Genomic DNA, 21,454 nt, shown 5'->3' with positions numbered 1-21,454 from the left:
GAGGCCAGCCTGGGCTAATAGTATGTTCAAGGCTAGCCTGGGCAACTTAGTAAGACCCTGTCTTAAAGTAAAAACAGAAAAGGTCTGGGGCTGTGGCTCAAGGATAGAACACTTACTTAGCATGTGCAAAGCCCCAAGTTCAACCCTGTGCCATAAAAAGCAACACAATGCTTTCTCAACTTCCAGTCTCCTCCAGTAGGAGCCTGAAAACCAGCTCGGGAGGGCCGCGTTAATGACGTCCACCACAACCCTACCTATCTACTCCCTCCTGAGGCATGCCACATGGCACCCAGTCCAGTAGGTAAATAGCAGGCTTGTGATAGGAGTGGCTGTAACCAGGTTCTTATTTCTTCTCATCCCCATGGAAACCCATCCCCCTGTCCGGTACCCACATGCTGAAGCTGCCACAAGACCTTACCACCCATATGCCTCATCCAAGGCTGGAGGGATAGCAGGGCTGACCGGAAGAATCACAGGCCCCAGGGGCCCATAACCTGCATCAATCCATTAGGGCTTACGGATGCAATCACGAACATTCCACCCAGCCCAGCATACACATGTCCTTTCCACAGGCCCCAGGGCCCGTAACTTATATCCATCCATCAGGGCTTATGGGTACAATCATGAACATTCCACCTAGCCCAGCATACACATGTCCCTTCCACCTGATGCTTGCTCAACTCTGCTCCTGAGGATTCTCCTGCCCTGTGAAGCAATCCGCGGCAGTTGTTGGGGCTACTCTGTTTGCTGTTAGATATTTCTATGGTCCCAGTGACCAAAGATCTCAGATTAATAAATAGTATGTTCATCCAATGTAATAATCACAGCCCCAACTGCATTCAGAATTAAAGTTCTGCCTCTTTCTCCATGAGGCCTGATGCAGGGAGTGCAGGCCCTGGTGGTACACAGGCCTCTGGGAGCACAGCTGCCACAGCAGGGCACATCCTTTCCCTCCTCTGGGGCCAATAGCACTTTAAGGAGACTTTTAAAGACAGATTTATTTATTTATTTTTAATTGATCTTTCTGTGTGTGTGCATTACGATGCTCACCTACGTGGAGGCCAGAGGACAACCTCAGACGTCCTTCCTCAAGTGCCATCCACCTTTTTTTTTGCGGGGAGACAAGCTCTCTCACTGGCCTGGGGCTTGCTGAGTGGGCTAGGCTGACTGCCAGTGAGGCCCAGGGATCTGCCTGTCTTGCTTCCCCAACACTGATTACAAATACAGGCCACCACACCCTGCTTTCTAATGTGGGTTCTGTGGATCTTGCTGCCATGACGTTCACCACCCGACTAGCACCAATGAGCCAATAACTATGAGCTAACTCCTCTGGAAGTTGAGCCCAAATAAATAACCCTCCCTTCAGTGGTTTCTGTCAGGCACCAGGTCACTGCAACAACAAAAATAGCACACCTAGCTGGGTATGGTGGCACACGCCTTTAATCCTAGCACTTGGGAGACAGAGGCAGGGGGATCTCTGTGAGTTCAAGGCCAGCCTGGTCTACCTAGTGAGTTCCAGGCCAGCTGGGGCTACACAGAGACCTTTTCTCAAAAAGACAGAAAACAAAACCAAAACCAAAAAGCTGCTCCTCTCTTCTTCCCTGACCCCCTCTCCTCCTCGTCCTTTCCTTCCTCTGTCTTCTGCTCGCCCCACCCTTTCTCTCCCCCTAATTACCTCCATAGTGACTTTATCTCTTCTGAAAGCATTAAATATATAAATACTAATGTCTCTCAAACGTTAGTCTCCAGCTCTGTTTTCTCTTCTGAGTTTCAGATTCACCAAACTGACTGCCTGTCTGATGCCCTCCTTCCCTTGAAAAGTCTCAGACTTCGAACTCATGCCTCATCACTTAACCCCACCCCAGCCTGTTCTGTCTCAGTGAACAGCAGCACTGTTCATCCACATGTTCAAGCCACCATCATTCTGGCCTCTGAATCTCCCTCATCTTACATGGGTAAATTCCACTGGCAATATCTCCAAAGTATCTCTGGAATCTGTCTCTCCTCCCTGTCCCCACCCTGGCCCACGTCACTACCAGTGGTTGCCTGGATTATTTCATGAGTGTCCTCACGGGCCTCCCTACTGCCACACCCTGCCCCACACAGCAGCTGGAGTGATCTGTCAAGACAGAAAATCATAGTGTACCTCTCCTCTGCTTAAAACTCTCAGGTGAGAGGCTGGAGATGTAGCTCAGTCGAAGAGTATTTGCCTAGAATGCCCAAGGCTTTCTGTCTCCAGTATCACCCCCACCATTACACACACATACACACACACACACACACACACACACACACACACACACAAAGCAACAGAAAATGGTGTCAGCTGCAGCTACAACATAGCAGATGAACCCATGAACAGAGAAGAGTCAGTGAACTAGAAGGAAATCATTGCTGGATTAACCCATTCACAATTTGATGATGTTACTGGGAGGCAATGAAAATAGAGAGTGGGGTCTGGTTAAAGGAAATAGACCACAGGGGGCATACCTTTGAAGGGTAGAGCTTGTAGCCATACACCCCCCTCTCTCTGCTTCCTGGCTGCCATTAGGTGAGCAGCTCTGTTCCACTACACCCTCCCACCATGATGTTCCTCCTCACTGCAGGCCCAGAAACAATGGAGTCTGCAGACGATGGACTGGAACCCCTAAAACTGTGAGCCAAAATAAGTCTTTCTTCCTTTAGGTTGATTTTTCCAGATATTTGTCAGAGCAATAGAACATTGCCTAGTACAATACACTGCTATGTGACATTTTATTACTGAGTCTGCGTTTACCCAGCCTCTCCATAAAGGAATGTAATTGCCCAAGGGCAGCATCATCCTGTTCAGTTGCTCCTTACCACACCCTGTGTGTAGTACAGCATCGGGCACTTTTCAGTAAATATGTGCTGATTAAACAAGCTCACTCATGTCCTCATCTTCCTCCCAACCCCTGTGGAAAAATGGTCCCAAAGCCATGCCCTTTCCCCTGCTTACCAAGACACAGTCAGACAAAATGATCGTACATTAGACTGGTAGAAAAAAAAAAAACCAAGGCAGAGAGAGGAAATCCATACACTGTCTCACCAGCCCCCAGGAAAGCAGCATGGTGATAATGGAGAGTGAGCTGGTTGCTTTCTGCCTGTTCCTTCCCTTCCCAGAACTCTCTCTGGGGTCCTGCAGCCAGAGCTTGCATCCTGAGAAAGGAGAGCTCTGTCCCTCAGTTCAGCACTGTGCCCTTTACTCAGCACCACCCCCACACCACGGCTGCCCAAGCATGACCACAGCCCACACAACGTGAAGTCTAACCAGGCATGCGCCTCTATGCTGCACCCTTTGTGGGCTCCGTGACATCAGTCCTTACAGAGCCAGTCAGGTAAACACCATCATTACTGTTTACCAAAGAAACTGCAGGCTGGGCAGTACGGAGCTTGCCCAAAGAAACTGGCAGAGCTAGAACTGAACTTCTTTCCCTCTGATCCCAAAGCACCTGCCCAGCCCCCTTCATTGATGAGACTGTCCTTAGAGAGCTGAAGAGCCTCAGGTCAGTGGGTCTGGAATATGATTTTGTAAGCACATCACACGGACCTGACCTGTTCGCTGTGAATTATTTTCGAGGTCTTAGCTGGATGGACAGATAGTTCTTGCTTTGTGGTTTCAGCACACAACCTCTTCCTGAAATGCTTAAATTGGGAAGGAGAATGACAGGTACATATGCCTACAAATGTAGGTGTGGACATTGCTGTAAAGGGATATCACTCTTAAAGAGGAAGGAGGAAATACAGAAATATTTCAGGGTCTTCACATAGAAGGAAGGGAATAAAAACAGCCTTGATTTCGACAAGGAAGTAGAGAAGCTGTTTGCAGAGCTATGTACACAGAAGCTTCTGGCAGGAGGACAAGAGAGATGCAAAGCGTTTTGTGTCAAATAACTTTCCAAACCTCAGTTCAAAGGTCTTTGGGTGTGTGCCTGGCTTTCCTGGGACCCAAGAGTGGCAGTGTGTTGGGGGGAGGGGCTAGACCAGCTTATGGTCCAAGATGTTCAGGATGATACTCACCAGCCTGGCATCTGAGGGGGTGAATCACAAATCAGCACAGAGGAAGGAGCTCTGCGTGGGATCCTTAGCCCTGGGCTCTCAATATCTCATTAGTAGTTCAGAACAGGGCACTTTGGTGATAGTTATACCCTGTTCCAGTCTTCACCTGCCCTTAGCTGACTATGGAATTGTGTGCCAATGGCTGCACCATCCAGGATCTGTAAATCAGGTGCTGTGTATCTGCCTGCAGGAGTTCATACACATACCACACGGCAGACCCAGAGCCCAGAAAGGGGCCAGGGTCAGAGCTGAACTCTGCCCACCTGGACGTTTTGCAGTTGGACAGGGACCTTCCTTAATGCAGGCTGGTGAAAAGCAACCCGCATCTTCTGAGCTAGTGCCCCATGGATACAGAAGAGCCCATGTAGGGACTCATCATAATAAATAATAACAATCCCTGAGCTGTTTCAAGCAGCTTTCTTGTTGGCACTGTTTGTCTGGTCTGCCAGAATGGGCTCTCACGATAGCAGGAAGTAAGGATGCAAGTTCCAAGTTGCACCCTGGGAACCTGCCCATTGTTGTACACTGGAGCAGGAAATGTTCTATGGGATGCACCTGTGTGTGCCCTGAGGAGCTGAGGCAAACACTTGGTGGGGCAGTCTCAGTGGGCACCTTACCAGCAGGCAGCTCCTGGGCACTACCATTAGCATAATCAGAGATAATGGGATACACAGACTCAGGGGACAAAGCTTTGCTCCAATGACTCCTCCTCCTGGAAGCCCTCCTATCCTCTAGTTAGAATGATGCCCCCTACTCAGCGTGTGCATGGCAGTTACCTTTCCAGGAACCATGGCTATCTCCCTCCAAGGGCGATTGATGAGCATGTGCCTATGGGCTCAGTGAGTTTCCCCATGGTTAAGAAAAGGCACCAGATCGGATAAGCAGTAGGAACATCTTTGTTCACGGATCCATCCAGCTGTGGGCAGAGTGCACTGCATCACACCTGGGAGCAGGGCAGATGTGGGAAGGCTAGTAAGGAAGTGGCTGCCATCGACCTAAGAGAGATGGGGGCAGCACAGGCAGCAAGACACGGTTGGTTGGAGGTTTATTTTTTAAAATATTTAATCTATTATTTTTATTTTATGTGTATGAGTGTAATTCCTGTGCATGTCCTGCAGTGCATGTGGAGGTCAGAAGAGAGCATTGGATTCCCCTGGAACTGGAGTTACAGACAGTCGTAAGCTGCCATGTGGGTGCTGGGACTTGACCCCAGGTCCTCTACAAGAGCAGTCAGTGCTCTCAACTGCTGAGCCATCTTTCCAGTCCCAGGTTTTATTTTATTTTTAGGCTAAAACGGCAAAATATCTTAGTGAACAAAGGAGGAAAGGGTAAGAAATGAAGGGGCTAAAGAGGACCGCAAGGTGGCTGACCAGAGGGACTGTGAGGCTGGAGAACACAGTCCCAAGATCTGAAAGACTGTGAAGGAGGGGGATGTGGAGGGAAAGCTACGAGGTAGGTTTGGGAATTGGACATCCTGCTTAGATAGCAAGAGGGCAGTTCTCTATGAGACAGCCGTGTGGGAGAGTTTAGCGTATGGAGATGTTAAAGCTCTGAGCTTGGATGTAGTCACCAAAGTAGAAACCAGCATAGAGAAGGATCCTGGCATGACATTATGTGGAGCTGGGAACTAGCACAGCACCCAGCTCTGCCAGGGGCTCTGGGGGCATGAGTTTGAGGAGACCCAGTTTTTGACCGCAGGGTGTCAATAGCAAAGGCAAGCTTCCATTGCCCACCCAGATCCAGAGCTGTGACGTATGGAGAGAAGTGAGCCAGCTATACCTAGTGGTGCAAGCCTGGAATTCTGGCAACTGAGGATGCTGAGGCCAGAGGATCAAAAGTTCAAGACCTGCCTTGGCAACTTGGTGAGACTGTGTCTCACAATACAAAGTTTTCAAAAAAAAAGAGTTCGGATATAGCTCAGTGGTAGAGTGGCTGCCTACCACATACAAGGATCTGAGTCCAATTCCCAGTACTTCAAACAAACCAAAAAGCTCCAGCAAACTCTGAGCTGGAAGCAGCCAGATGGGGTAGAGTCTCTGACCTGACCCCCAGACCATGCCCCCACTTGCTGCATAATTCTCCCCGTTATGTCTCACTTTCTACTTCTGTTAAATGGAGATAACTGCACATCCTGGCAGAGGAGATGTAGAGGCTTATACCATGAAGGCGCCCAGCAATCCATGCTAATTAGACTTTACTAATGAGGCCACCAGCCCTTCACACTGGGGTCTGTCTTCACACATAGTATAAGCTGGGTTTCTAGAAGCCCTGGCCTCTAGAATGGCCTGGCTGGCCTTCCTCCATGACAGCTGCTGCCTCGTGTAGACTGAGGATGTCTGGTGGCAAGGTCAAGGCTACTCTGTTCCTTGGAGTAATTGAAGATGACAACAGTATTTTGTGTCTCACCAAGACTGGTGGAGATCAAAAGCTACCGCAGCTGAAACAAGCTGGAATTCTCTGGCAATTCTGAAATTACTGAAATTGGCCACAGTTATGGCTATTACCATGAGGGCTGCTGGCTCCCCCTCACTGCCAAGGGGCACGTGTCTGACAGCAGGGTGAGACTGGTCCATCTTGGGGCTGGCAGGAGTGTTTCCACCCAGCATGGCTTAGATTTCAGGACAGATTACTAGCCAAGATGGGCCTCATCTCTGCGCAAAGAGGGCCTTGAAACATGTGAGGGGAGAGAGTGAATTCCAGAGACCGAAGGGTCTGTGAGTTCATTCCATGACATATCGGTTGGCGTTGCCTCTTGGTAGAGGTGGGTATGGGCTTTCTGCTTCTAGGAGCCTAACCACAGGGCCCCAGACTGAACAGTGTGCCAGAGGAGGGCACAGGGCAAAGGGGCCTTATGAAAGGAAGCAGAACCCTGAGCCAAGTGAAGGGCCCTGTTGGTGCTGGAGCCTGCTTCTTGCCTTGCTTTGAAGGGGAGTTAGGAGATAGGAGAGCACTCCTGGAACACAGCCTGTCATCCCGTCCACCCCCGCCCCCCCCATCAACCCAGGGCACTCACTCCTCAAGGCTCCAAGCCTCCAAGTCAGCCCCAGGCTGCTTTTCCCATCTGCTGCTTCAGCTCCTACAGGAGGCTGTGAGAAAAATGTCCCCTTTACAGAATGTCCCTGTTCGGTCAATATGGCACCATTATTAAGTAAATGAGGAAGCTTGTTTAAGCAAGGCCTCAGATTTTAGTTTTAAAAATATATGATGAATTGAAGGCTTAAATAGCAAAGTAGTCTGCTGACAGGAATAATCAAGATATCCCATTAACTCCAGGCAGAGAGAGTGTGTGGCCATGCTCGGCTTTCAGGCTTCTGTATTCTGTCTCTGCTGGATGCCTTCATAGAGCGTGGGCCTCCACGCCTCCAGCTCCATGGGGCTAAGAATGATCCTATCACAGGTCTTTGCTGATTCAGTTGCCTCTCTTCAAAGGCAGAGCCACCTCCAGACCAACGTGGACACGGTGACAACAGTGTCTGCCCGGGAGCCTGGTAATGGGGGATTGGGGGCTCATTTTGACTCTGCCACTCATCAGCAGGATAACCCCGGGGAATCACTTCCTGCGTCAGAATTCAAGGGATGCAAACAACAGAAACCAGCATGGCTGACTTATTCTGGAAATGATAGTTCCAAGAGAGTTCCAGTTAGGGTTATGGCTGCTCGGGTGGGGGTGGAACAGGAACAGGCCAGGCAGCAGGAGCCCGCAGGAGGGTCTCCTGGATCACAGTCCTATCCTCCTGCTAGGAAAATCAGCCTCTGGTTTTTAGTGCTGCTTCACTCTGCTCAAGATGGAAACTCCAGGGCTGAGGATGTGCCCTGTATGGGCTGAGCTGGTCCAAGCTTTGCCCCTTGGGCTGGAGGAGGTAGGCCTCTTGTTAGACAGTTCTGTCAGCTCTTCCATTCTTGGGGAAGAGGTGACTCCCCCGAAAAAAGGCAGGGTATGGTACCCTGCCAGAGCGGGCATGGGCGTTGGGTAGGTAGAATTAACACGTGTCTACTACACTCTCCCCTCCTGGAGGCTCAGCTTTCTCCTCTGTAAAATGGAGGTGGGAATGCCCACCTCATGGGAACATGGTGGAGACTGGGAGCAGCTATGAGACTGGCTCAGGGTGATGTGCCTAGCTCAGCCTGAAGGATGTCACACCGCTCAGTGGACCCCCTGGGTGGGTGGCTGTGATGCTAGCTGTATGCTCCTGCAGTTGGAACCAGGTGAGGACTGGATGCTTGTGGCCACTTCTCTGAGCCCAGGTGTTCCTCTACAAGGAAAGGTGGTGGACGCTACCTCCCTCCTCTTCACAGGACCTCCTCCTCACAGTGACCCATGATCTGCATGGAGCTGTGACTCAGGGTCCCCTCAGGGGGTCCTGGTAGGTGGTGCTGTGGTCATGGTGGCAGCCTGAGCTCAGGAGCTGAAGCCATTCTCTGTGAGCATCTCATGGTGCCCTCTGGGGCATCCTTTGTGGCCCTCGCGGAGCGCCTCAGTGAACTCTACGCACCACACAGGGTTCTGTTTTCCCTCTGAGGGAGTATTACTTGCCAGGAGCTGGGAGAGGTCGGGGGACCAGGCACCAGATGCTCACACAAGGCCTCCCCCTCCCACATCCTGACAGGTATAAGGATATAATTTTTGTGTTTCTTGAAAAATAATGATTCTGAGGGCTGGAGGACATGTAAAATCAAAGGGAGATCAGGTTAACATGTGGAGTGAGGCAATGTGGGTTCCCAGACGCTTGTCAGCCTACCTCAGGAAGCCAGTCTCCTCCCAGGTAGGGGCTGCCAGAAACTTCAGCTGGGTAACAACTCAGAGCACTAACAAGACCCCTGCCTCCTCACCTGGGACTCATCACCATATTTAGCAGCACTTAAGAAATAGTGCCATCATTGACGATTAGGAGGTACACCAGTTTCAGTGGCCAGTGCCCAAGGTTTGACCACATGGCTCACTGGAAAAAGTCACTTGGCTTTTCTTGGAGTGTTTGCATTCCTTCCCCTACAATTCAACTGTGTGTATGTGTGTGTGTGTGTGTGTGTGTGTGTGTGTGTGTGTGTGTGTGGTATATATGTATGTGTGGGGGTGTGGTATATGCGTGGTATATATGTATGTGTGTGAGTGGTGTGTATATGTGTGTGCATAGTGTGTGTGGTGTGTGTGTATGTATGTGTACTGTGTGTGGTGTGTGTATGGTGTGATGTGTGAGTGTAATGTGTGTGTATTGTGTGATGAGTATGTTTATTGTGTAGTGTGTGGTGTGTATGTATGTGTACTGTGTGTGGTGTGTGTATGGTGTGGTGAGTGAGTATAATGTGTGTGTATTGTGTGATGAGTGTGTGTATTATGTGGTGTGTATGTATGTGTGGTGTGTGTGTGTGGCATACATGTGTATGTGTGTGTGACATGGCATGAATGTATGTGTAGTGTGTGTAGAGCGTGTGTCCATCAGCCTTTACTACTGAGTTATGATCATCTTGCCTCTGGCCCAGGGTCTGGCTTGCAAAGTTATTCTGAAGCAAGCAGAGCCCACTTACTGGTATGGAGGCTACAGATCAGAAAAGAGACTCGATTTTTCTGGAACTGAGGTCCTAACAACTTAAAACTCTGGGAACTAGGCTGGCTGCTTCCTCAACTACAAACCCCCTCATGTGCTGAACTCTCAAGGGCAGTTTCAGGACTGTGCACATTTTCAGTGAGCAGCAGACTTGGGTGCGAATTGCAGGCAGCCACATAAAAGGGAAGTGAGACCCTGGATGGAGCCAGTCCTCGGGTCCCCATCTCAGTTCTCAATACAGATGCTCAGAGTGGGAGGAAGGCCTGGCCTCCTACATCTGCAGGGGCCTGGCAGGATGATCTAGCAGGCCTCGAGTGGGTAGCACCTGGCCCACAGTGGCTAGGGGACCTCCACATGGCTTGTGACAAGCTCACCTGGATTCTTTACCCTGTGTCTCAGAATTCCAAGCACCCGAAAGAGGGCAGAGGTCCAAATGCAGGAGCATTATTTAAGCCTCTGTGTGGGTCACATTTACTTAATGCCCATGGGCTGCAACAAGTCACCTGGGCAAACTGAGAACAGAGAGGTGAGGGAACACACTCCACCTCCAGGGACAAGCATTCCCCACAGCCACTTTCCCTGGTAGCCAGAGCACATCTGGCAAAGACCAACTTTCTGTGGCAGAGCCCCCACTGTAACTGACTCTTTGCATGACAAATCGGCCCCTAGCTTTCCACTTTTCTGCTGTGGTGGAGGCAGGGACTTGCCTGTGTCCACCTGTGCCCCACATAGAAGTCAGAGTGAAAATTCATGAGTCCTGTCCAGGGAAGTGGGAAGAAGGAAGAGAGTAAGGGGGTAGGAAAGAAGCCCTAGGAAGATGGACACAAGGGACCAATGGGAGCATCTGAGCTGCTGAATGTCTCCCAAATCTCTTCACCTGACCTCCACAGCCAGGCTCTTCCAGGTGCCCCCCCCCAATCTTCTTTCCTTGGTTCTCAGCCCTGCACAACTTCAATGTGCAGCTTGGGTGACAGACCCCAATACTGCCCATATTGTCACGAACATATGTCCCCCTAACATCTCCCCCGAGCACCCACCAGCCCCTTGAAAAGGACTGGGAGATGGAGTCTGTCCTCAAATCAAGAAGCTGTGAGGTCAGGGAAGCTCTGTGCCCACAGTTGCCTGGAGATCTGCCAGGATCGGATGGAGAAGGGACTCTGCTCTAGTCCCCAAACTACATCAAGACCATGTAGGTAAGGAGGGGGTTCTGTCCTCTCCGGAGTGGCTTCTTGGGCTGGGGGTCCTGAAGCTAAAAATGGGGCACACACTGCCCGCCCAGTCCGAACTCCCGACCCTAACAGACCTGACTGGAACCAGCCTTTTCCTGCTTCTCCAAGAGGCTTTCTATAATGACCAGGCCCCAGGGCTGGTGATGTTCCCATGGGCAAAGAGTGGCCATGTCTCCCATGGAAGGTCTTGTTTAGAAAAGAAATGAGTCCTGTTCTCAGAGGACAGAACTTTGAAGAGCACAGCAAATTCAGCAGGCAGCCCTGGGCTCCTGGGCGGGGCTAAAGTCTTTGCTGTCACGTTGCTGGCTTCATGCCTCCCCAGCCCCACCACTTTCCTAGCTCCCTGCTGGGGCTTGTGAATGACCCTGGGGAAGAGAAACTGGTTAGGGAGAGTGCCAGCTCCATAGTTAAAGAAGAGCCCGCAGGGCACCGGTGGGCCACCATCAGTGACCAAGTCTGGCTTTAAAGCTGTCACTCCGTGATCCACTCTGCAGGAGGTGGATGGCGCCTGGTTACCTCTGACCCACACTCTAGGGTGGGCCCCAAAGGGAGGCTAATAAGGTTTTGCTAACCTGGCACCTGGAGGGCTTGGCTAATTAGCATAAGAGACTAAGCAAAAGTGCTTTTCATTGGTAAACTGAGCAGTACCTTAAATGTGGCTCAAGTCCTGTGTGAACCACACTGGAGAACTCTGCCGGCTCCCGGAGAGGAGCACCCAGCCACAGCTTTCCTGGGCCACAGCACTGTGGAATTGAGTATATCAAGGCAATAGACACTTGGAGACCCTGACTCACTTGGGGTCCTGCCTTGAACTTGCCTCTGAGTGACATCAGCCTGTGACACAAGGACAGTGGAGGGTCTTTGCTGTGAGCCTACTATGTGCTGGAAGCAGCTCTGAATACTGTTTATGTCACTTCATCTAAAACTCACCATGACCCCATTTCACAAGAGTGGAAGCTGAAGCCTATTCAAGGCCTCAAAGGGAGGTGGTGGCATGGTGGCAGGTCTGACTTTAGGCTGGCTGGCTCGCTGCACAGCCTGGGAACCCAGGCTGTCTCTTCCTGACATTGAGGAGCCCTGAGAAATACCTCTTGCCTGGTATTTTAGGGCTTCGTCCCTGAGACTGACCCTGTCTGGACAGAGCCCTTCAGCCTGACATCCCAGTTTGTATGCAATGTGTCTTCATATCAGCTCCTCTGCCCTCCTGTTCCACCCTCCCTTGCCCTTGTCTTTTCACAATTATCCACCAGAAAAATACTTCAGGTCCTGGTGTAGTAACTGTCACTGTTAAGCTGTGTTTGTAACGCAGATCTTATTAAATATTTATTTTTGCATTTATAAAATACAACAATATAATCGCATACCAAATCAGATTAACATGAAGGTGCTTTGCACAGAGCAGACTTCTGATGAGCACTGCACCCAAGTTTCCTTCTTTCATTCTTTGCTTGCCAGAAACCCTCCTACATGTTCTCTGGACGTCTCAGAGCACCAAAATCCCAACCATAGGCTCAAGAGCTAGCTAACAACTGTTGCTTTAAGTCACTATGTTTGTTATGCAGTCATAGCTGACTGATACAATAAGGAAAGGGCTCCAGGAGGAAGGAAAAGCTGAGCTAGATCAGAACAACAGACTTCGCCAAAGACCAAGAGAAGATGGAGAACTCCAGGTGGAGAGTGACTGAGGTCATCTGGTAGGTGAGGAGCGGCATCTTTAATTTCTAACACATCATTGACTATCTACTACAGAAAATGGACGAATTGGTCCATTAGAACTATCTATTTCACAGCACGCACACCCATGGAAGAGGCCACGCCCAGTACTCTGTGCTTCTTCCATGGTCTATTATCTGCACTGGGGCTTTTTTTTTTTTTGGTCTTTTTGAGACAGGATCTCTCTGTAGCCCCAGCTGGCCTGGAACTCACTATGTAGACCAGGCTGGCCTTGAACTCACACTCACAGAGATCCTCTGCCTCCCGAGTGCTGGGATTAAAGGCATGTGCCACCACACCTGGCTGCATTAGGGCTTTTTACAACAGAATTGTACAGTCTGCCTCTTTCCCTTGGTGGTGTGGCTGTGAGAATTGTCGATGTCCTCTTGTCCCCTTGATATATACAATTCTGTCATGTACCCATTTTCTACTTGATGGATGTCTGCAGTGTTCAGGTTACTGAGGGTAATGCTGATGACTACTCTTACACTTTCCCTCCCTCCCTCCCTCCCTCCCTCCCTCCCTTCTTTCCCTTCTTTCCCTTTTTGTTTTTCCAGGCAGAGTCTCATGGATCCCAAGCTAACCTCAAACTCCCTATGTAGCTGATAATGACCCTGAGCTCCTGACTGTCCTGCCTCCCCTTCTCCAGTGCTAAGATTACCAGCACTCTCTACCATGCCCCGTTTATGTGGCACTAGGGATGGAAGTCAGGGTTCATGCATGCAAGGCAAGCACTCTGCAGACTGAACTACATCCCAGGCCCCTCAGACACATCTTAGAAGGAACATATGCATTTGCATATAAAATAGCTCTTTTGAAGAACGTATAGGAGCATGTGGCTTGTAAGAACAGAGCAGTGCTAAAGGAGAGGCGTGCCATGCAACCTGGAGACTGTGGACATGCCATGAAGGGCAGAAGTAAACTTCTCTGATGATGCTTTTGGGGACTCAGGGGTCAGGGAGGTTGAAGGCCATCAGGGGACAAGGACACAGGCAGGCAGTGGTGGAGGGATGGCGCCAACTGGAACAGGATGCTCTGGAGACAGGGCTGGGTCCTGGGTTTCTAGCACAGCATGATGCATTTAGTGGTTTAAAGCAGCCACAGTTTTTCTTCTGCAATGCTGGGGCTCTCCCATGTAGTTCTCTTCAGGTGACGGCTGGGGCCGGAGCCCTCCACAGATCAGCTAGACTAGAGATGAGTCCTGGCCCAAGGTTTCTCCTATGTATGCCTGGCTCCTAGCCAGGTTGCTGTAGCTGGGGGGATGGAGGGGCTCTGTTTTCTTCCTCTGCTCATCCCACCTTGCAGGGACTTGGCTGCATTTCCTCCCAGCATGCAGGCTCAGACTAATGCACAAACTTCAGCTGCCTTCATCCAGAGGGTAGTCACAGAGGCTAGATAAAAGCCGCAAGGCTTCTTATGAAGCTCTGGAAGTCTTGGGGACACCCAGCTGCCACAGTGTTTGCCTCAATCAAGCCATGAAGTCCAGCCTGGGTCCAAGGGAGGGCAGTGAATCTCCCACATTCGGTGAGGAGCTGTGAAAGTCATGGAGGGAAGGGCTGACGGGCCATTGTGGGAGGCGAGGGGACACGAGGGGGTTATCACATTGAGTGGCTGAGACTTGTTGAAAAGCTTTTGTCTTTCCTTCTTTGGAATTTACATATAAATCCATGTTCATAGCACAGAACACAGTCATGTGTCACAGGATGACCACTGTGGTCCAGTAAGAATCTAGCATCTAGTGATGTCACAGTGGGTTTAGTCTGTGAGTATGCTTCTAGATGCTCACATAAGAACAAAACTGCCTAAGAACACACCCACCAGAGATGTATTCCTCATCTTGCATTATTTGAAATCTGAATGCACCTTCCAGAGTGGCCACACTCAGGTTTCTTTACAGAGACACAGTTCACAGGACATGAAGATCAGTCTGGCTTCTGTACCCAGCTCTAGGCCCAAATCTCTTCCTGACTAAACCAGAACTTCAGTGACTTTGGGGACACTCCTAAACATTTTGTCTTTCATTTTCTCATCTCTAAAATCAGGATCACCGTGCCTCCCCTGAGGGGTTGTTGGAAGGGTGAATGAGGTCGTAAATGCACTTGAAAGAGTCCTTGGCAGCACTAAGTTTCAAAAGTCATCGGCCAGGCCATGGGAGGTGAATAGACTCAATAAACCAGGAATGGTATCTCCGGTGCAGGGAGTGTCAGCCCCAGGGACAAGCCCGGGGACTTATGTGCACCGGCTCTGACTTCTGAGCTACATTTTTCTGGGAATTCTCAGCAGAAAAACTTGCTTTTGATTTCAAAATGATAAAAACAACACCAAAGCATTCTATTCGTGCAATGTTTCTGCAAACAGCTGGTGATAGAGGGGTCTCTTCTCTCCACAGCCTCCTCTCTGCACATCTCCATGCTGCCAGTCTCTCTCTCTCTCTGGTTGGGGTGTGGGGTGATCATTAGCTTCTCTGGAAAATGCACCCTCCTTAAATAGAGTTCTAATGTCTACCAAAAAATAAAATTAGCTGTTCTGTCTCCAGGGAAGCAGCCTTTGACTATTCGAACCTGGGAGAAATGAAGAGTTTTATTTGTGGAAATTGGGGTATCTGGTACCATCTACCTGAGGAGGCAGGCTTTTTTTAAAACCATGCACTAATACCTCTGCATGCCAAAAAAATTTTTTTAAATAAAGTCTTAGTGAATACACTAATCTTGCACATCATAGGCAATCTCTTAGGTTCAGGGGCAGTTTTCGTCCAGATGTGGTTGGATTTGTGTTGTGAAATGACCTGGGTCTTGCTGAAAAGTCTTTCTGTATATGAATAGTTCTGACGTTTGCTTTGTGTTTTCAAAATAAAAGTCCTTCTGATTATGAATAGCTCTAGCCTTACATGGTCCTACCAGGTAGAGACTGTGGGTTCCACTTCACAGATGAAAGCACAGAGGTTCAGAGAGGTCAAGAACTTGCTTGGGGTCCCACAGGTGAGAAGGAGCCAAAGCTGGAAGAGAAGTTCTACTGTTGCCTTGTATCCCATGATGCCGCCTCTGTCGGGTTGGTTGCTTGCTCCTGAACTCTGTCTTAGCATCCTCTGTTGACAGCCTTTGAATCTACAGAATTTCTGGAGGAGGGTGAGTGGTAAAGGAGGGGGAGCGTTTACCAGGAAAAAGGTCAGCAGACAGGTTGACACCTGGCATTTTAGGGGCATGGAGGAGACTGAGTCTTCTTAGGGCCCCCGAGCTCTGTGAAGATCAGGAATTACCACTTCAGAAAGCTGAAATACAATTTGTTTTATATATGCATGCAACTAATTATTGAGCATCAACTGTTTACCAGGCTGGTGTTTAGGGTCTGATGAACTGGACAGCTCTGATTTCAGGATATTCTCCATGAGTCTGGAGTAAAGTGGGTGCTCTAGTTTAGATCTTAGATGTCCCCCAAGATCTAAAGGCATGGTCCCCTTGATAGCACTAGGGGGAGACTGTGGAACCTTGGAGAGGTGGGGCCAAGTGAGGGCTATTTAGGTCATTAAAAGCTTGTCCTTGAAGGGGCTAATGGGGCCCAAGCTACTTCCTTTTCTTCACTTCCTGGTCATTCTGTTACTGTTTTGCTCTGTCATGCACATCTACTGTAGGAATGACTTTTATTATGAACATGATCTGGACTAAAGATTTTTACCTAGCCTTACAACCAAAAAGTGTGTTCCTCTTGTGACCTGGGCACTTGGCCTTTATCCCTCAGGACCCCTCCTTGCCCTCTACCCAAGACAGTGTATGGATGGATGTATGCCTGCTTTACATATCAAAGCACTGCAAACAATGAGAAAAGTTGTGTGTGTGGTAGTCTAGGCCTAGGGATCAAAGTGCAAGATTTTCTGACAAGATAAGGGTGGGTCCAGACTTCTACTTCCCCATTTCCTGCTGGAGATGCTTAGTGAAAAAAATGAGAGAAGCCCCTGCTCAGGAGCACAGTTTTGAGACACATCTGAAGGAATGGGTGTGCTTGGCAGTCCAGGCCTGCTCTTGTGTCCTTAAAGCAAATGCTGTGAGTCAGGCTGTTTATTAAGACATAAATGTAATGTGACTTAGGAACGTTGTGATCTACCATGATGTACCACCTTGCTCAAGGCACCAGGGCCAACCAGTCAAAGACTGATCTCCAAACTGTGAGCCCAAACCAACCTTTCTCTTTATAAGCTGATTTGCTTCAGTGTTTGGTACAGTAACAGAAAGCTGACTAGCATGGTGAGTGTGATAGAGTGCTGGAAGCCTAGGCATATGGACGTGATGCTACAGGATTCCTTAGCCAGCACCTGGCACTATTAAGCCTTCTACTGGGATAGCTTGAGTGTCCATGTCCTCTACTTGGTGTAGATTACCACCCATTTATACTCATGTCACCGGGTCACCCGCCAAGCCTCCCAATGTCTTGGCTCACACTCCTAAGGTCTTTTTCACACCCAACTACAGGGCAAAAGGAGGCCTGGTTAGTGCAGCAGAGGTTCCTCAATGTCCTGGTGACAAGGTCAAACTCAGGGGCCAGCCCTATTACCAACAGGGCCAGGTCACTGGGATACACTCAACCAAGGCCTACTGAATGAATGAGGTCAGGGGTGTTTATGGCACAGTGCATACTGGTGACATCACAATGCAGAACCCTGCCCAAGAGATGCCTTGAGAATAAGCACTGTCAAATAGCTGGGATTCACTAGAACCATTTAACTGGATGTCATTTGAAATTCCTAAAGTTTTTTTTTTTTAATTAAAAAAAAATTTTGGGATAGTGTTCTGCTATGTACACTAGGCTGGATCCAAACTCATGGTCCTCCTGCCTCAGTCTGAGGAGGGCTAGGATTAACCACCACCCTGTGCTCTGAAAGGTTTCAGTATGCTGATGGTGTGACAATTTTGATGGAGATAAGACTTTTTAAACTATCTAAACCTGCCTAATATGTATGGTCAGCACCACATGGCCAAGCATCAGTGTGGCCCACAACCCAAGTCCTACACTAGAGAGAGTTGTCAATGGGCAGTGAGGGGTATGGGACAGACATGTCCTGGGGCAGCTACTTAGCAGATTTAAGCTTTGATAACAATTGCTGTCTTCTTGGCCTCTGGCATCCCTATGAAGGCTGAGAAAGGCTGTCTAGCTCATAAGAGGCTGTCGTGGTTTGGACATGTATCCCAAAGGCTCATATGTGAAAGATGTGGTCCCCTGCTGGTAGGCTTTGGGGAGATGATTGGGTCCTGAAGGCTCTGACTTAACCAATGGATTGATCCCTTGATGGATTCATAATATGGTGGTCTCATTGGGAAGGTGGGAAGACCTTGTGGTGGGAAGTAGGGGATGGGGCCTGATGGAGGAAGTGGGTCACTGGGTCCTAGTTAGATCTTGCCTCCAGATCCTTTCTAGCTATCTCTCTGCTTCCTGACTATCAGGGTGTGAGCAGCTTTCCTTTGCCACACCCTTCCACCATGATGTTCTCAGACCTATATAACCATGGAACAAGCTGACCATGGACCAAAACCTCCAAAGTCATGAGTCAAAGTTTCCTCAAGTTTCTCTCAGGCACTTTGCTACACCGATGAAGTCTAACACAGGGACAATGACCGTTTCCAGAGGGGACAGCACCCTTAGACTGAACTCCCCCTCCCAAAACTCCTGGGAGGGGCTGCCCGAGAACACTGGGGTTACCTTATCTCAAGTGTGTAGGGTGGGATGCAAGATGGGAACCTGTGTCTGAACTTCCTGCCTGAGTTCATCAGACCCCAGAAGCAGGGGCAGGAAGGTAACTGGGCCAGAGAGGCTAGAAGTCCTTACAGTGTTGAATGAGGGGGCTGGATTTGGTGCTGTTGAGGTTCAGCCCAGGGACTCTGCAAATCTCCAAATTCAAGTCTTTTCCTTTGGTTGGAAAAGTTTTTAAACAATGACCATGATCCCGGAAGAACTGGACAGCTTCTATAAAATCAGTTGTTGGAAATTCCCATAAAGCCAAACCTGCAGGCAGGCTACTTTCCCTTCCCCTAAAGTCTAAAAGAGAAAGATGCAAATTCATGCATGCAACAGGCCAAATGCCCAGTTCTCCCGGAAGTTCCACACCCTCTAGGAGGCTGGACATGCCTGAAAAAGGGACTTGGCTGCTGCCTGCTTCCCAGTGCAGATATGCAAACATTTCTTGATCATCTCCCCACAGATTTGCTGGGGGCTGGTTACGAAGTTCGGCTGTTGGTCTGGCCCAGTTCAGGCCTGCAATAAAGGTCATTTATTCATTCACTGGTTCAAACTCAAGGCCTTCTTCTGTGCCAGACACTGTGCTGAGCTCAGATGGAGAAATGCCTAAGTCCCAGCCTTGTTCTTTGGGACCTCACAGTTGACTGGGGGGGAAAGTCAGTAGGGAAATGTTATAGGCATGCCCTGTGGACACAGGATAGTGGGGTTCTCGAGATTATACCAAAAACCATAGAACTGACGCCAGACAGGCCCTCATCAATGGATGAGGATCTTGTGGATGTGACTAAGAAGGCGTAAGCTATGCAAAGGTAAATACAAATTGCAGAGGATGGTTTCAAAGAGAACAAATTAGGCGAAGGCCTGGTAGTGATTAGGCATAAAGGTCCCTTTCCTATTCCTGTGACTAACTCATAAGAGAGAGGTTTAGATCACATTTTGGAGTTGCTCACACAAACAGCTTGGCAGCTGCTGTGACAAGAGCCCTGGATGCATCTTCTGGTGGTGGATGTCATCATGGTGGGAATGTGAGAGACAGGGACAGACTCCCTGTGAGCCAGGAAGCCAGAGAGTGGGAGAGGCTATTCTTACCTTATTTATCTATTTATTTAGTGGTGCAGGGGTTGGAATCCAGGGCGTTGCACATACTTGGCGAGTACTCTACCACTCAGCTACATCCTCAGCCTACTCGTTCTTTCTATAGCAACTTGCTCTTGTAAGGACAGCCAGGGTCCCATGAGACCTACCTGAATCTCTTCTGATGGGAACATATGAAGCAAGACTTAAGACCTCCCAGTAGGCCTCTTAAGGCCTCATAGCCTCTCACACAGGGTCCAGGTTTCCAACTCATGAACACAGACCACATCCAGACCATGGTACTGGGCATGGCCAGAGTCTGCAGCAGCTCCTATTACTGGAGAGCTATGATTGACAGGTGAGGGTGTAGCACAGTGACCAATCAGAGAGAATTGTGTGTCCCAGATAGCTCAGAAAGATGAGACTGAAGGGGTCCCATTAGTTCAGCCACTATCCTGGTACTCTTACTGGCTCCCAGGCCATTTGAAAAACCACCTATTTTTTTTTTCCATTTTGATGTATAGAGGAACAGTTATTTAGACTGAGGACTGAACATCTGGTATATAGTTGGTGCCCAGTCAGTGGCGACCTTGGCCCCTCGGCCTCCATTCCCAAGAACAGTCATCTTTGTCTCACGACAGATGGCCAGTCCCTGCCACTCACATCCAACCTCACAGTTTCAAGTTCTTGGCTGCCCGGCTCACGATGGGGATGAAGGCCACTTTCTCAACACTTTGTTTTGTGAAGAAAACGATCTTGGCTCAACTTCAGCCCATAGCAATGAGAGAAAAATGAAATGTGATGCTTGCAGATGGGCAAAATGAGGTGAAGCCAGGCTACCACTGCCCTGGCTCTACAGGAGGTAGAAACAGACCTGTCCTCGGAGGCCGAAGTGACAGTGTGCATAGGAATCAAAGCAGGGACAAGGGGATCCTATATCGGTGACACCACTGAGCCTACAAGGCCTTGGGCTGATGCTCTGCCCTGCGGTGTGTGTGTGTGTGTGTGTGTTGGGTGGGGGGAGTGTCTCACTTCTCCTTCAGGCATGTTTCACCCCGGAGACACAGGCCTCCTCATGGTGGGACTTCCTTCTGGGTTTGCTGGGCTTCCCATCACCATGACCTATGTGTGTTTGCGTGCTCAGAGAGCTCTACCCACTTTCTCTCATGGTATTCTATTGAAAGCTATTTTCTGGAAGGCCTTAGGTGTCCAGAAAGGGACAGAAGCTGAACAGGGAGCAAGATGCTGGAGCTGATACCCCTAAGTAATTCCTCATTTGTAGACAAACTCCCAGATTCAGCGCCTCCTTCTGCTGGCTGACCAAGAAAGGACTTCTGAAGGCACCAGAGATGTGGTCCTCAAAGAGTTAAAAGACAGAGTGGCCCAGAAGGAAAGCCAGGAAGGCTGTCTCCTGTATCCCAGGCTGGCAGAGGGTGACTGAACTTTTGATCCACCTGCCTCCACCTCCAGAGAACTGGGATTACAGGTGTGCACCACTACAGCTCCTGGAGTCAAATCTAGGGCTTCCAGCATGCTAGGCCAGCAGGATACCAACTGAGCTACAGCCCCAACCTGTCCTTACCGCTTCAATAAAACCCCAGGTCTCTTAGGCTTTCCGTGGCCAAGACTCACAGGCACCCATTCCTAGGAGGGGGCTGTTTCTCCTGCCTGCTGGACAGAACCCGAAGTTGCCTCCTGTCTAACCCAAGGACAGAGCTCCTCGCTTCCAAGCTCCCCGCCCTTCCTCGGAAACTCCATCTCCAACACCACTTCGCCCCTCATCCTGGCCTTGCCACTTTCCCAGGGGATCAGGGATGGATAGGGCTTGGAGGTGGGGGCTTTACCGGGGAGGGGATTCTGGCATGGGAGGGGGGCGTTCCTACCGCGACGGGAACGGTCTCCAGGGGGCAGGGATGGAGAAAGGGCAGACCTCCAGGCCTAGCTCCTGGGGCATCCTGACTTGCGTCACCAGGCCCACCACAAACCGAGACATCACAATCTCGGGGCTGCGACCCTCTGTGTCTCATCACCGTCCGTTCGCGACCAAACAATCCAACCAACACCCACCCTGGGGCGGGGGTGGGGGAGAAAAAA

This window comes from Nannospalax galili, unplaced genomic scaffold, assembly GCF_000622305.1.
Source record: "Nannospalax galili isolate Female #2095 unplaced genomic scaffold, S.galili_v1.0 scaffold1740, whole genome shotgun sequence".
Classification (NCBI taxonomy): domain Eukaryota; kingdom Metazoa; phylum Chordata; class Mammalia; order Rodentia; family Spalacidae; genus Nannospalax; species Nannospalax galili.
This window is presented reverse-complemented; position numbering follows the sequence as displayed.